At 50.3% G+C, this 11,108-nt stretch overlaps 1 long non-coding RNA gene across 2 annotated transcripts; it reads right to left on the reverse strand.

Moving 5' to 3' along the window:
- Positions 1-2,781: 2,781 nt before the first annotated feature.
- On the reverse strand, positions 2,782-11,095 carry LOC105853807. 2 transcript variants are annotated; one of them, XR_001145575.1, is made up of 5 exons: positions 11,024-11,095; positions 4,242-4,392; positions 3,836-3,968; positions 3,607-3,691; positions 2,782-2,946 (listed from the first exon to the last, which is right to left on the reverse strand). It is a non-coding gene; the product is annotated as an uncharacterized LOC105853807 (long non-coding RNA). The 2 variants fall into 2 exon arrangements; XR_001145576.1 differs by lacking the exon at positions 11,024-11,095 and adding an exon at positions 8,430-8,503.
- Positions 11,096-11,108: the final 13 nt, after the last annotated feature.

The raw sequence follows: 11,108 nt of genomic DNA on the forward strand, positions 1-11,108 counted from the left end.
GAAGTCATTTGGTAGTAAAACCTGATCTAGTAGTAGTTTGTAACTCAATTCATCTAGCTTTGTGTGAATATTCATACATTTCTCTAAAGAAATTTGATTTATGGAGCACTGCCCCAGACCTCACTGGGTTGCCATGCATATGGTCTGCATCAAATTATCTTCCTACAACCTGAATAATTCTACTTCTAAAATACATTTATCATCTGTCCCAAGGGCTTATAATAAAGGATGGTGTGCTTGTTTTTTACTTCAATCCTTTTGATGCAGGCTGAATTCTAGGTCTGAAGTTCATAACCGTGATTATCAGACCAAGTCCTGTTGCAGAGCACTGGACCAAACTTGGCTGGGGAAACTTCCAGAGCATGATGACACAACCTGAGATAGGGCATGACCAGCATTGGCTATGGTGGCCAAACAGGACAACCCGATGGCACTGACCTACAAAAGCAGGGCAGACCCCTGCAGGGGGCAGTGATTGTGAGCTTCTATCCAGCAGTCGGTATGCGAATCAGATTGGGGTCCAGCTGGAGGAAGCAATTCTTCCAACAAATGGGAACAGCCCCCTGATAGGAAGCACAGAGTGAGAATGTGCAAAGTCAAAGTCAAGAGGTAGGCAGCACAATGCTCAGGGCCAGAATGTTCCAAGGAGCGCACGGGCAAAGAAGCAGGGCTCGCTCGGTGGGACAACTGCCACATGACTGGTGTTCCATGGACGGAGGCAGCACAGAAGAGCAGCTACCTGCCTGGGTGAAAAGTAGGGGCTGGGCCCAGGAGCAAGGCTGCCTTTGCTGAGTTGCAGAGTAGAAAGCTAGGAGAGCCTGAACCTCTCCCACTAAGATCTGGCTTGCTCCTGAGCTGGCATATGGACCAGATTCTAGAAAGCATTCTTCTGCAGCCAGAGCTTGGCACCGAAGGCTAAAGGCTCACAGGGAAGAGAGATGAGGACTCTCTTGTCCTGGATACCATCGTGACTTGGGTTGGTCCCTGTGCAGAGAAGCGTTAATCTTGCTCAGCTCCTGCAATATTCTTACTGATAAAAGGGTCTTTGTTTTGTTTTGTTTTTAGTTGAGGTTGTGCCTGTTTTGTTTTTTTTTTTTACAGATTTATTTATTTATGCATATAGAAATGGGGTAGAGCCAGAGGTGCAGGGGTAGTGAGGGATTCACCAGAAACAGAGTGAGGAGAAGAACAGGCAGATCAACAAAGTACACTGTTGAGGGGAGCAGTGGGTGAGCAGGAGAGGTCTGCTGTGCTATGTGGGTCAGCTCCAGGACGGGGATCAAACTCACACTTAAGCTGCCACTGCTGGGCTTAGATCTGCAGTGCAGAGCTACAACCCGCTGCGCCACTGGAGAGGGCCCAAAAAGGGTCTTTGTTTACACAGGGCCCTGGGTCATGTATACCTGACAGTCTATGCTAATAATGTGGCCTTGGGCCACATAATACCCTCCCCTCTACCTCTGGAGGGGCTGTCCACGCTTACTATATGACATTCTGGAAAAGACACAAATTCAGAGACAGTTAAAGGATCAGTGGTTGGCAGGTTGAGATTGAGGGGTGGGGTGTGTGTGTGTGGAATGACAGTGGGACAGAGGATGTTTAGGCAGAATTCTCTGTAGGTACCATAAGCACAGGTGCATGTTATCACACAACTCCCCAAGCTGCTAGAACGTGTGACAGCAAGCATCACGTGCTGGACATGATGGACTTTGGGTGATGAAGAGTCAGATGGAAGACGTTGTTCATGGGGGGGTCTGTGTGCATGCAGAGGCAGGTGAAAACGGGAAATCTTTCTTTCCCTTCAATTTTGCTGTGCGCTTAACTGCTCTAAAAAATAAAGCCTTCATCTCAAAATACAGAATTCAGGGCAGAGGAACACATTCACTTGGTTTCCCTCTATTGCTTTAAAAACCAACTTTTCAGGGGCCCTCCCTGGTGGCGCAGTAGGTTAAAGCACAGCACTGAGAAGCTAAAACCACTTCAGCATGAGTTCGAATCCTGCCCGGGAGGTGACCCACATAGTATGACAGACCTCTCCTGACCCTCCCACTGCTCCCCTTTGTCAGTTGGCCTGTTCTGCTCCCTGCTCTGTCTCTGGTGAATCCTCTCACCACCCCTGCACCTCTGGCCTGTACCCCAGTTCTGTATGCATAAATTAATAAATCTTAAAAAAAAAACAACTTTTAATTGGTTATAGTGAAGATGAACGCTCTCTTGCCTTCACAGGTCACATGAGCCTCTTCTCTCCTCTCCAGCTAGGCAAGTCAGCCTTGGCCATGACTTCCACTTTCCTGCCATCTTGGGCCCCTGAATTTCCATGGACTTCCCACCCCATGTCCCCACCTTGGGTGGCCTGATTGGTCCCCGCATAGGACAGACACAGATGCTCACAGGGGTCTGTTTCTCCTGAACCCGCACTGCCCAGAGGGTGCCATCACCCTTCTGGCTCTAGCAGGCACCCAGCCTGAAGCCCCAACATCTCTAATAAGCTGGAAGACAGGAGAAACTGCATGAATTTTCAGATGCAATACCCCCGGAGAGGGGTCTGTCCTCTCTTCTTCTCAAGGCAGCCTCAACCCCAGAAGAATAAATGTTCCCCACCCAGAAGAATAAGTGAAGCCAGAGGATGAGAAAGCCTTTCAGTAATGCTCCACCCCACCCTAGAGAAAGAAACAGTTCACAGAAAGCTAAAAACCTGAAAATTTTAGCTTAAACAGTCATCAAAATTTCCTTTTACTTTAAAACAAAAGTGCATTTGATGAGAGATACAATTTTGCTTTAAGTGTTTTCAGCAGCTTTGTTCATAACTGCCACAAGCCGACATGCACTCTGGGGTCTTACCCCCGGGTTCGGATCTGGCTTCTCGGTGTGCCAGCTGGGAGGCCCCACGGGAGGTCCTTTACCCCTGCTTTCAGCCTGGCTGTCTCGTAGCCCTGTGTGAACAATCTGTGTTTAACAGGCATTAGTAAAGTTCTTAGACCAGGGGCAGGCACATCAGCACTGCTCACATTTTTGTTATTATCATTTTAAAATAAAATGCACACAATGACTAACTTAGATTATAAAGTTCCCCCATCCCACCCCTGTCCCTATGAAACCTGGGTAAAACTGATCAAATCTGAAAATGTGCCATGTTCTCGAACCCTCTGTCCCGCCTGCCTGCCAGACCCTCTCTTCTCGGGCCCTCTCCAGAGAGGGCTGGCAGAGTAGACACGTCAGGTCTGGCTTCTCCCACTGAGCGCAGCTGTAAATGTGTACAGAGAGGAAGTATAGAGGTTTATTTAAACTAGAAATCTCCTCCTGTTCTCTCCCCAGGGGTTCAGTGCTAATAAATTGGTATTAATAAACTAAACTAATTGGGGATGGTCAAGCACAAAGACAGGACTCTCAGCTGCTACCTCCTGGCTGCCAGCCCCTCTCATGCTGATGCTGGAAAACAGCAGAATCATGCTGGGGTGTGGTGGGGGAAGGGGCCAGATCGGCAAAAACAGAGGGGCCTGGGGTCTGGAACCTGGGGGCCCCTGGCTGCTACAATGTGCAGGGGAAGCCTCCTTGCTTTACGCCAGCCTGGAAGTTCTGGTCAAGAGTAGGCGGAAGTATCCTTACCATCTGGACCAGCCATTCCTCCAGCAGAGTGGAATCATACCCATAGGAGATGCAGAGGACCCATGGAACAAGGATCACGTTTTCTCTGGTAGAAAATTGAGACAGTGGTTATTCTGCCTTTGCTGCGTGCAAGATGTGTTGTCTGAAAGATCAGTTGGATCAAGTTGCAATGGCTGGGACACTTCAGTGGTCTGGAGAGAACAACGGGAAAGACTTGTATAGCTCTTACCTTACGTGGAAATTCTGGTGGCCACATTAGTGACGTCCCCTGGTTGACACTTCTCCGGAAGCTGGGCTTCGATGGCTATTTCTGTCTAATATGTGTATTTCTCCAGGAAATAATTCTAGCAACGTGATGCTTACTGCGAATACAAGAAGGGAAACAGACATTAGCTTTGGGGCTATGAGGACAACCCCATCTCCTTCTTTGGCCTGGTCGTTACATATCTGACAGCACCTAATCACAACCTGCTTGCTTCATTTGGCCTGTGTTTATTCTTCAAAGGGGCAGGCTTTAGAACGTCCTTGGAAATGTTCTCTTGCTTGTCTTAGCTGCTGAAAAGACTTTAGCTGATGAAAGTCTGTGGGCCCTTTGACCAGCAGCTAGCACAGTGCCATGTGCAGGAGGTACTTACTTGGCTCACCAGAACACTGGCTGGCTGGGCACTGCAGCCTGGGTGGCACAAGTGGGCAGGTGTCCAGGTGATGATAGAAATGTTCTTCCATCTGGGTTGTCCGAGACAGCAGCCGTGGGCCACGTGTGCTTCTGGGGCACCTGAAATGCAGCTAAGGGATGAAGGGATGAAGTTCATTTAAACTGAAAGTCACATGTGGTTGGTAGCCGTCTTCGCAGGGCAGTGATCTGTACTCAGGCTTGCTTTGCTTTTATCCACCCATTGGTTTATTTAAATTTAAGTAAAATTTAAATAGTCTCAGCTATTTGGGTCTCCCTGGTGGCGCAAGGGATTAAGTCTCCATATTATGAAGCTATCCTCAGCCACTGCAGCACGAGTTCGATCCCCAGCCAGGGAGGTGACCCACGTGGCACAGCAGAGCTCTCCTGCCTCTCTCCTCAGCAGTATATTTCAATCTGTCTGTTCTGTTCCTCACTCGGTCTCAAGTAGATCCTCCTACCCCTTGAACCTCTGGCCTATTCCCCAATTTGTGTATACATAAATAAATCAATCTTTAAAAAATTAGCTTCAGCTACTGGTAGCACTGTGCATAAACAGGAGTCCCTGCTCTCAGGAAACTTCCAAAATAGTGGGGGAGATGTGGGAAGTCCAGTGGTTTGAGGGGAGCATTTGCCACGAGCCCTGCTGCCCACAAGAGGCTGGTAGAGAGCGAGAATTCACGGGAGATGTTTACAGGGGCCTGACATCAGAAGAGCGCAAGGATAAAGTAAGCAGACGAGGCCCTCCCTGGTGGCGCAGCAGGTTAAAGCACAGCACTGAGAAGCTAAAGCCGCTTCCGCATGAGTTCGATCCCCGCCTGCCCCGGAGGTGACCACATGGCGTGGCAGACCTCTCCTGACCCGCCCGCTGCTCCCCTCAGCAGTGTACTTCGTTGATCTGCCTGTTCTGCTCCCACTCTGTCTCTGGTGAAGCCTCTCGCCGCCCCTGAGTCTCTGGCCTGTACCCAGCTCTGTATGCACAAATAAATAAATCTTAAAAAAAAAAAAAAAGTAAGCAGACGATTCGGGAAGAGAGACGGTGTAATGTGTTCTAACTGTTTGGTTACGATGGCGTGGGCGTCCTTGTGGTTACCAGCGCACAAACACTCTCAAGACTGCACAAATACATTTACAGACAACCGCAAGTAAAAGCTCTTTTAACAAGGGTTTTCTAAATACCAGGATTTCCTTTTGGGGTGGAGGTGGGAGATGCTGTTCACTCCTGTTTGGAGAACAGCGTTACGAGATAACAGGGTTATCAGATAGAATATATGACTATATGAAAAATAAATGAAACCAAGCTTTCAAATATTTTGAGAGAGCATTTGAAGGGCTTGTCTTCCCGTGTCTGGCTGGTTGGAGGTGGGAGGTGGGAAAGAGAAACGGTCTGCTTTCACTGCTATTGTCCATAAACACCTGGGGGTCTTTGACCACAGTGGAGAACAACTCCCCTTGTGCCTCTCTCTCTAATACAAGAATGCAGGTGAAACTTGGCCCAAACGAGAATTGCAGGGAGGCTTGAAAGGGGGACTATGTGTCATACAGGGGCAGGCACCGGGTGCTCCCCTCTGCCCTGCCCTCAGAGCAGGGCCAGGCAGTGACATGGGCCTAGAGTTCAGGCCATGCCCACGGGCCAGAGCTCTCCTCCCTCTTCAGCACCTCCCATCACTGCCCTGTCTGCCAGAGGTGGAATTTCACTGCAAGGCCAGAAGGCTGATTCCATGAACCTCAGAGAGGCCCCTGTACCTATGAGCCAGCAACTGAACCTGAGTTTTCCAAGTGACCCCAGAAGCTCAGCTTTCCCACCCTAGAGCCAGGGGGCAGGTGAATTCCAAGGAGATGATTTTTTCAATTCCAAAGAGGGGGGTGAGGAAGCAGGTGTGAAATTGTGTGGGCCTCTTGGGGCATCTCCCTGGAGTCCTCCACCTTCACTGGGTCCTGCGGTTTCTGCAGGTACTTCAGCAGGGGAGGGACAGGTCACCCTTGAGGTGGGGGGCTTGGTTCTCAGTACTGAAGTGGGACTTTAGGTCTTGGCCCTTGGGTGGGAAGCTGGGCCTCTCAGGATGGCTCTCAGGACTAGGTCCTTCCTTTCCACTGGCCGGTACCCAGGGTGAGTGGGGTGTACAGAAAGGCTAGATCACTATGAATGGGCTTCATTTGGGGTCTTGTGGAAACTATGGGGTCCCCACACATGCCACTGTCGAGTTGTCCTGCCATCATGAGTTATCCAAATGGGGGCTGACTCAGGACCAGTCTCTTGTCCCCTTTCTGTCCGCTCCCCCAACCCCCTCACCCCACCTCCTTTCTCCTTCCCTCCCTTAATTCTATGCACAAATGGAGATTGGAGGCCTAGGGAGAGTGGAAGATGCTTGGGAGACAAGAGGTTTAGCATCCCGGGATGGGGGGGGGCATGGGAAATCTGGCCCCCCCCCCAACGGACTTCTCTCAATGGGAGAAGTCTGAGCATGCGTTTTTATTTTATTTCCTCCTACAATGTGATGGGCATGAATTTCTGGAACTTTCTAAAATTAACCCCTTGTTCCTCAGCTTGGTTCTCCTGTCTTTGCTCAGCCTAGCATGGCCATCCCTCTGTCCTCATCCTTCCACAGAATTCCAGAATGTCTACCCTTCAGGGCTTGTCACACTGTGGGTCCCTGCGAAGGGGACAGGACAGTGGGGACAGGCACCTCTGGAGAGTCTCTGAAATCCCAACCCTACAAAGTTAGGGTGTACTCTGCAGGGGCACTGTCACTTCCAGCACCAATCACAACTTCCAGCACACCTAAGTCCACCCCAGCTTCAATAGTTTGCTAGAAAGACTCACAAGCCTTGCAGAAAACCAGTGAGTTCATGGTTATGGCTTGTTACCTGGAAGGACAGAGGTTCCAGTAGCCAAGGGAGAGGCAGAGGGAGCAGCCCAGCCAGCCCCCAGAGCTCCCTCTGTGGAGACAACCCCGCCAACAGACAGCCATGTCCCAGTAGCCATGGAAGAGGACATTTGGGGAGTGATGCCAGCGTTGGGGGGGTGTGCTCCCCCGCAAGCTTAGTGCCCAGGATCTATACTAAGGCTCTGTTATATAGACAAGTCTCACCACCCCCATGGGTAACCTGTGTCCCAGTCGCTCAGAAAATGCCCCTCTGACACATGCCTCTCCCAAGATCATACTGTTAGCAGAGACTGTCCAAAGGGCCTGGGGCCCAGGAAGCAAAGAGGCTAATAGCAGGCACCCCAGGGGGCAAAGGCCCCTCCTGAGCATGGTGAACACTTCACACACCCCATCTGGGAGACACTGCATTTTACTATGCTTGCTGGGCTTCTATTTCCTCTCAGTAAAACTGGAGATGATAATCCCCATCTCGCTGGGTTCTGGAGGCCGGAGTAATAAAGTATATGCAACAGTCTTCCTGACAAAAATCAGGCTCTCCTGATTTCCTCAACTGCTCTGCTCTCATCTCCGAAACCAAACCCTCTCTCTTCCCATCTTATATCAATTGCCTTTGTTTTGTTCCCCCAGGAAAGGATAATACCCGACGTGGTTTCTAAGCTCCTCTGCTTTTTAAATGATGTGTGTGTTACTGGTTATCAAAGTGGCTCCACCCTCCTCCAGGCCTCGGATCACCACATTGTATTCAGCCAGTGCCCTCTGTGTGGGCTGCACTGAAATCGTGTGCCACATCTCTGAGACCGTGCCAGTGTTTCTGCAGGCTGGAGGCCGGTACGTAGCATCTGTGGGTTGGAGGCTACATTTACGGTCTGATGAAGAGGAGGGAATGGGGTCTCGGAGTGCTGCAAGCACCTCCTCTCTATTCGTGGTATCTTGTTTCTGAAACAACAGGAAGCAAGAAGAGTATGCTAGAATTTGATAGAGCAGTGTGAAGGGCACACTGGTATATTATTTATGGTACTTGTCTGTTATAGTTCAAAGATGTCAAAATAAAAAAAGATAGTAGTTAAAAAATAAAGTCTGGAAGGTACTAACAGGTTGTTCTAAAAAGCTTATCAAATTAAAGCTCCACCCATTAATGCACCAAGTGCAGGGCGGTTTGGAGGGTATTCTGACACTGGTGGGGTGCTGTCCTGCGCCTTAGCCTTCCCCATATTGTGCGTGCCCAGTGGCCGACAGCAAGCACCCAGATTCAGTGGGTGAACCTGGAGATGAGGCAGGGATATTCATCTGAGACTCCCCACCATCAGGACAGAGGAAGTAGTGCATGGAGCTTCAGGGCCCGGGCCAGCAGAGTTCACGCCTGCTGGGTTTCATCCAGAGCTAGAGACAAGAAAAGAAAGCAGGAACGTCAGAAGTGTCTGGAAAGAAAAAGTGTCATTCAGAACTGGAGACACAACTGGGTTTCATCCAGAGCTAGAGACAAGAAAAGGAAGCAGGAAGGTCAGGAAGTATCTGGAAAGGAAACAGTGACCACTTTCTGCCCATGGCATCGAGTAAGCCTGCTCCAGACTCACAGCAGAATGGCCTCACCCACAGAGCTGGACTTTGTCCCCAGAGTCCATCACCAGCAGGGAGGGCCCTACCCTGGTCAGAACAGGTCCCAGTCACAGCTCTGGGGATACTGAGTCCTCCAGGAAACACCTCTTTTCCAGTCGGGGAGCGGGGAGCAGAGGGGGTATCTCTGCAGTTTCCTCAGGCCAAGACTTGAATTCTTTACTCTAAGGCCATGAGACTTGAGTTCCAGATTAGTTTCAATCACCAACTCACTCTAAGTTTCTATTTCTCGCCTTCAGTTTTTTTAGCTGTTAAAAAAAAAAATGAAGGGGTAAAAAGGAATGCCAGGCAATAACTCACTCGAGAATCTGGGCTTATAAAGTCCCTTTTATCATTAATGTTCACTTTGGCACCATTTACAGATGAGAAAAGTCAATGTCAGCTCTGCTCAAGTTCACACTGCTGGTCGGTCAGACTTTCTTCGCAAATTCTGTGTTTCTTCAACTTGACAATACTAATAAATATAATTGTGTATTCCGATGGATGTTAGCTAGACTTACCGTGGTGATCCTTTTGCAATATGTATAAATATCAAATCATATTGTACACATGAAATCCATATAATGCTATATTTCAATTAAAAAAAAAAAACAACAAAACCCATGACCATCTAAATCTGATGTAATGGTGGGATTTGAACCCCAGTGAACTGCCTGCATATTGATACCATGGACACTATAAATACTGCCTATCAAATATAGACCTCCCAGCGCTGTGGAAAAAAAAAAAAAAGCAAGTGAAAGATTCAAGAAATGCAGTAGCTGACCAAAAGTAGGTGCTTAGAAAAAGAAAATTATTTTCTTTATCCCATGGAGCCAGCCATAGCTGGACACACTTCCAGTCCAGTAAGGGCGGCAAGGAAGACCCCACTTGCTGCCTGGGTCTAGGCTGGAGGGCCCCTGGGGCTTGAAGCACCTCTCTTTAAGTTCTCTGTCAGTTCCCCCAGCGCAAGGGACTACCCCCGGCCGCAGTGCCATCTGGGACAGGGCTTCCTATTTCAGGTTATCCCTTTCAGAGAATTTTGCTGCCCTCTACATTCCCTCCTGCATCTCTTCACTGCGGTTGACTAGATGCCCCAGAGAAACTGCAGGACTGGTGTTCCGGGGTCTTCCTTGGGGAAATCCAGGAGGGTGCACTGTTTCCTTCCCACGGTGCTGTTTCACTCACAGGACTGTGATAGGTTGGTCGGCCGGAGGATGCCAAGACGAGGCTTTGAAATAAGTAAAATCGCTTATATAGACAGGCACCCAGTGAAAACTCTTTTGTCTTGGGTCTCTGACAAGCAGGGGCATCTCTGCCACTGGGTCCTGCCACACCCATCCTCCTTCCCTCTATGGCTTAGTCTCTGCCACGCAGCTGTGACTGTAGGTCTCCAAGAGAGAACCATCGGGGGCCGGGGTGGGGGGTGGCTGGACAGCTTCACGTCTCATTAGCAGGCCCGCATTCCTTCACCAACGTGTGCATTTATGGAGCATTTGCTATGTGCTAGGGCTGGGAGCAGGACACATTCCTGCTTTCCCTGTGCTCACAGGCTAGAGGGGAGACAGGGAGGGAGGCCAGTGGGCACAGCTCAGTGAAAGTGGTGCCATGCAGCAGCTGAGCACAGAGCACAGAGCCAGTTGTGGCCAACGGCCTCAGAGTGGGGGCTGTCCAGGGCACTGTGGTTTGGGGTGGGGGCTGGACTGTGAGCTTCCAAGCATCCTTCCAAGGCTAAGATTCTATGATATCCCACTCCAGATCTTTCCACTGTTGCAGGTCGTAAGTGAGCTCAGGTATCTGCCTATGCACGTGAGCCAGGACTGACTGTCTCTCCCAGTGCGTAGCCAGAAGGGACCTGACAGGATTATCCAACCATTTTCCCATTGCTCAGTTGAGGAAACTGAGCCCCACAGAGAAGGTCTGGGGGAGCGAGTCACAGAGCCAGGGTGAGCACTGGGACCTCTGGTCTCCGGCTCTCCCTGCTCTCGAAACGCCTTGCTCCGCCCACACCCCACTCTGAGGCAGAACCCTCCTCCCCACCCCGCTCTGCAGGGCGTACAAAGCCCCCCATTTTACAAAGGGGAGTCTCCACCCAGCAGGTGTCTCACGTGTCCATTTGGGGATCCAACGATTCTCAATCTACCATTAGCAAGTCTCCCTGGGAAGACAAACTGCCCGACAAATTTCTGCCCCCAAGAAGTCCCATCGAGGGTGCCCAGCCACCCCAGACCGGCACATGACCTGGGGTCTCCGCGCAATTCACCTGTGCGCGGAGCTCAGCGGGCGCCCGCGAGCGGCCGGGCGTGGTCACGGCCATTTTCGGCGCCCAGCGGCGACGGCGGGGGCCT

This window comes from Condylura cristata, unplaced genomic scaffold (genome assembly GCF_000260355.1).
Source record: "Condylura cristata isolate star-nosed mole 26May11 unplaced genomic scaffold, ConCri1.0 scaffold00018, whole genome shotgun sequence".
Lineage (NCBI taxonomy): Eukaryota > Metazoa > Chordata > Mammalia > Eulipotyphla > Talpidae > Condylura > Condylura cristata.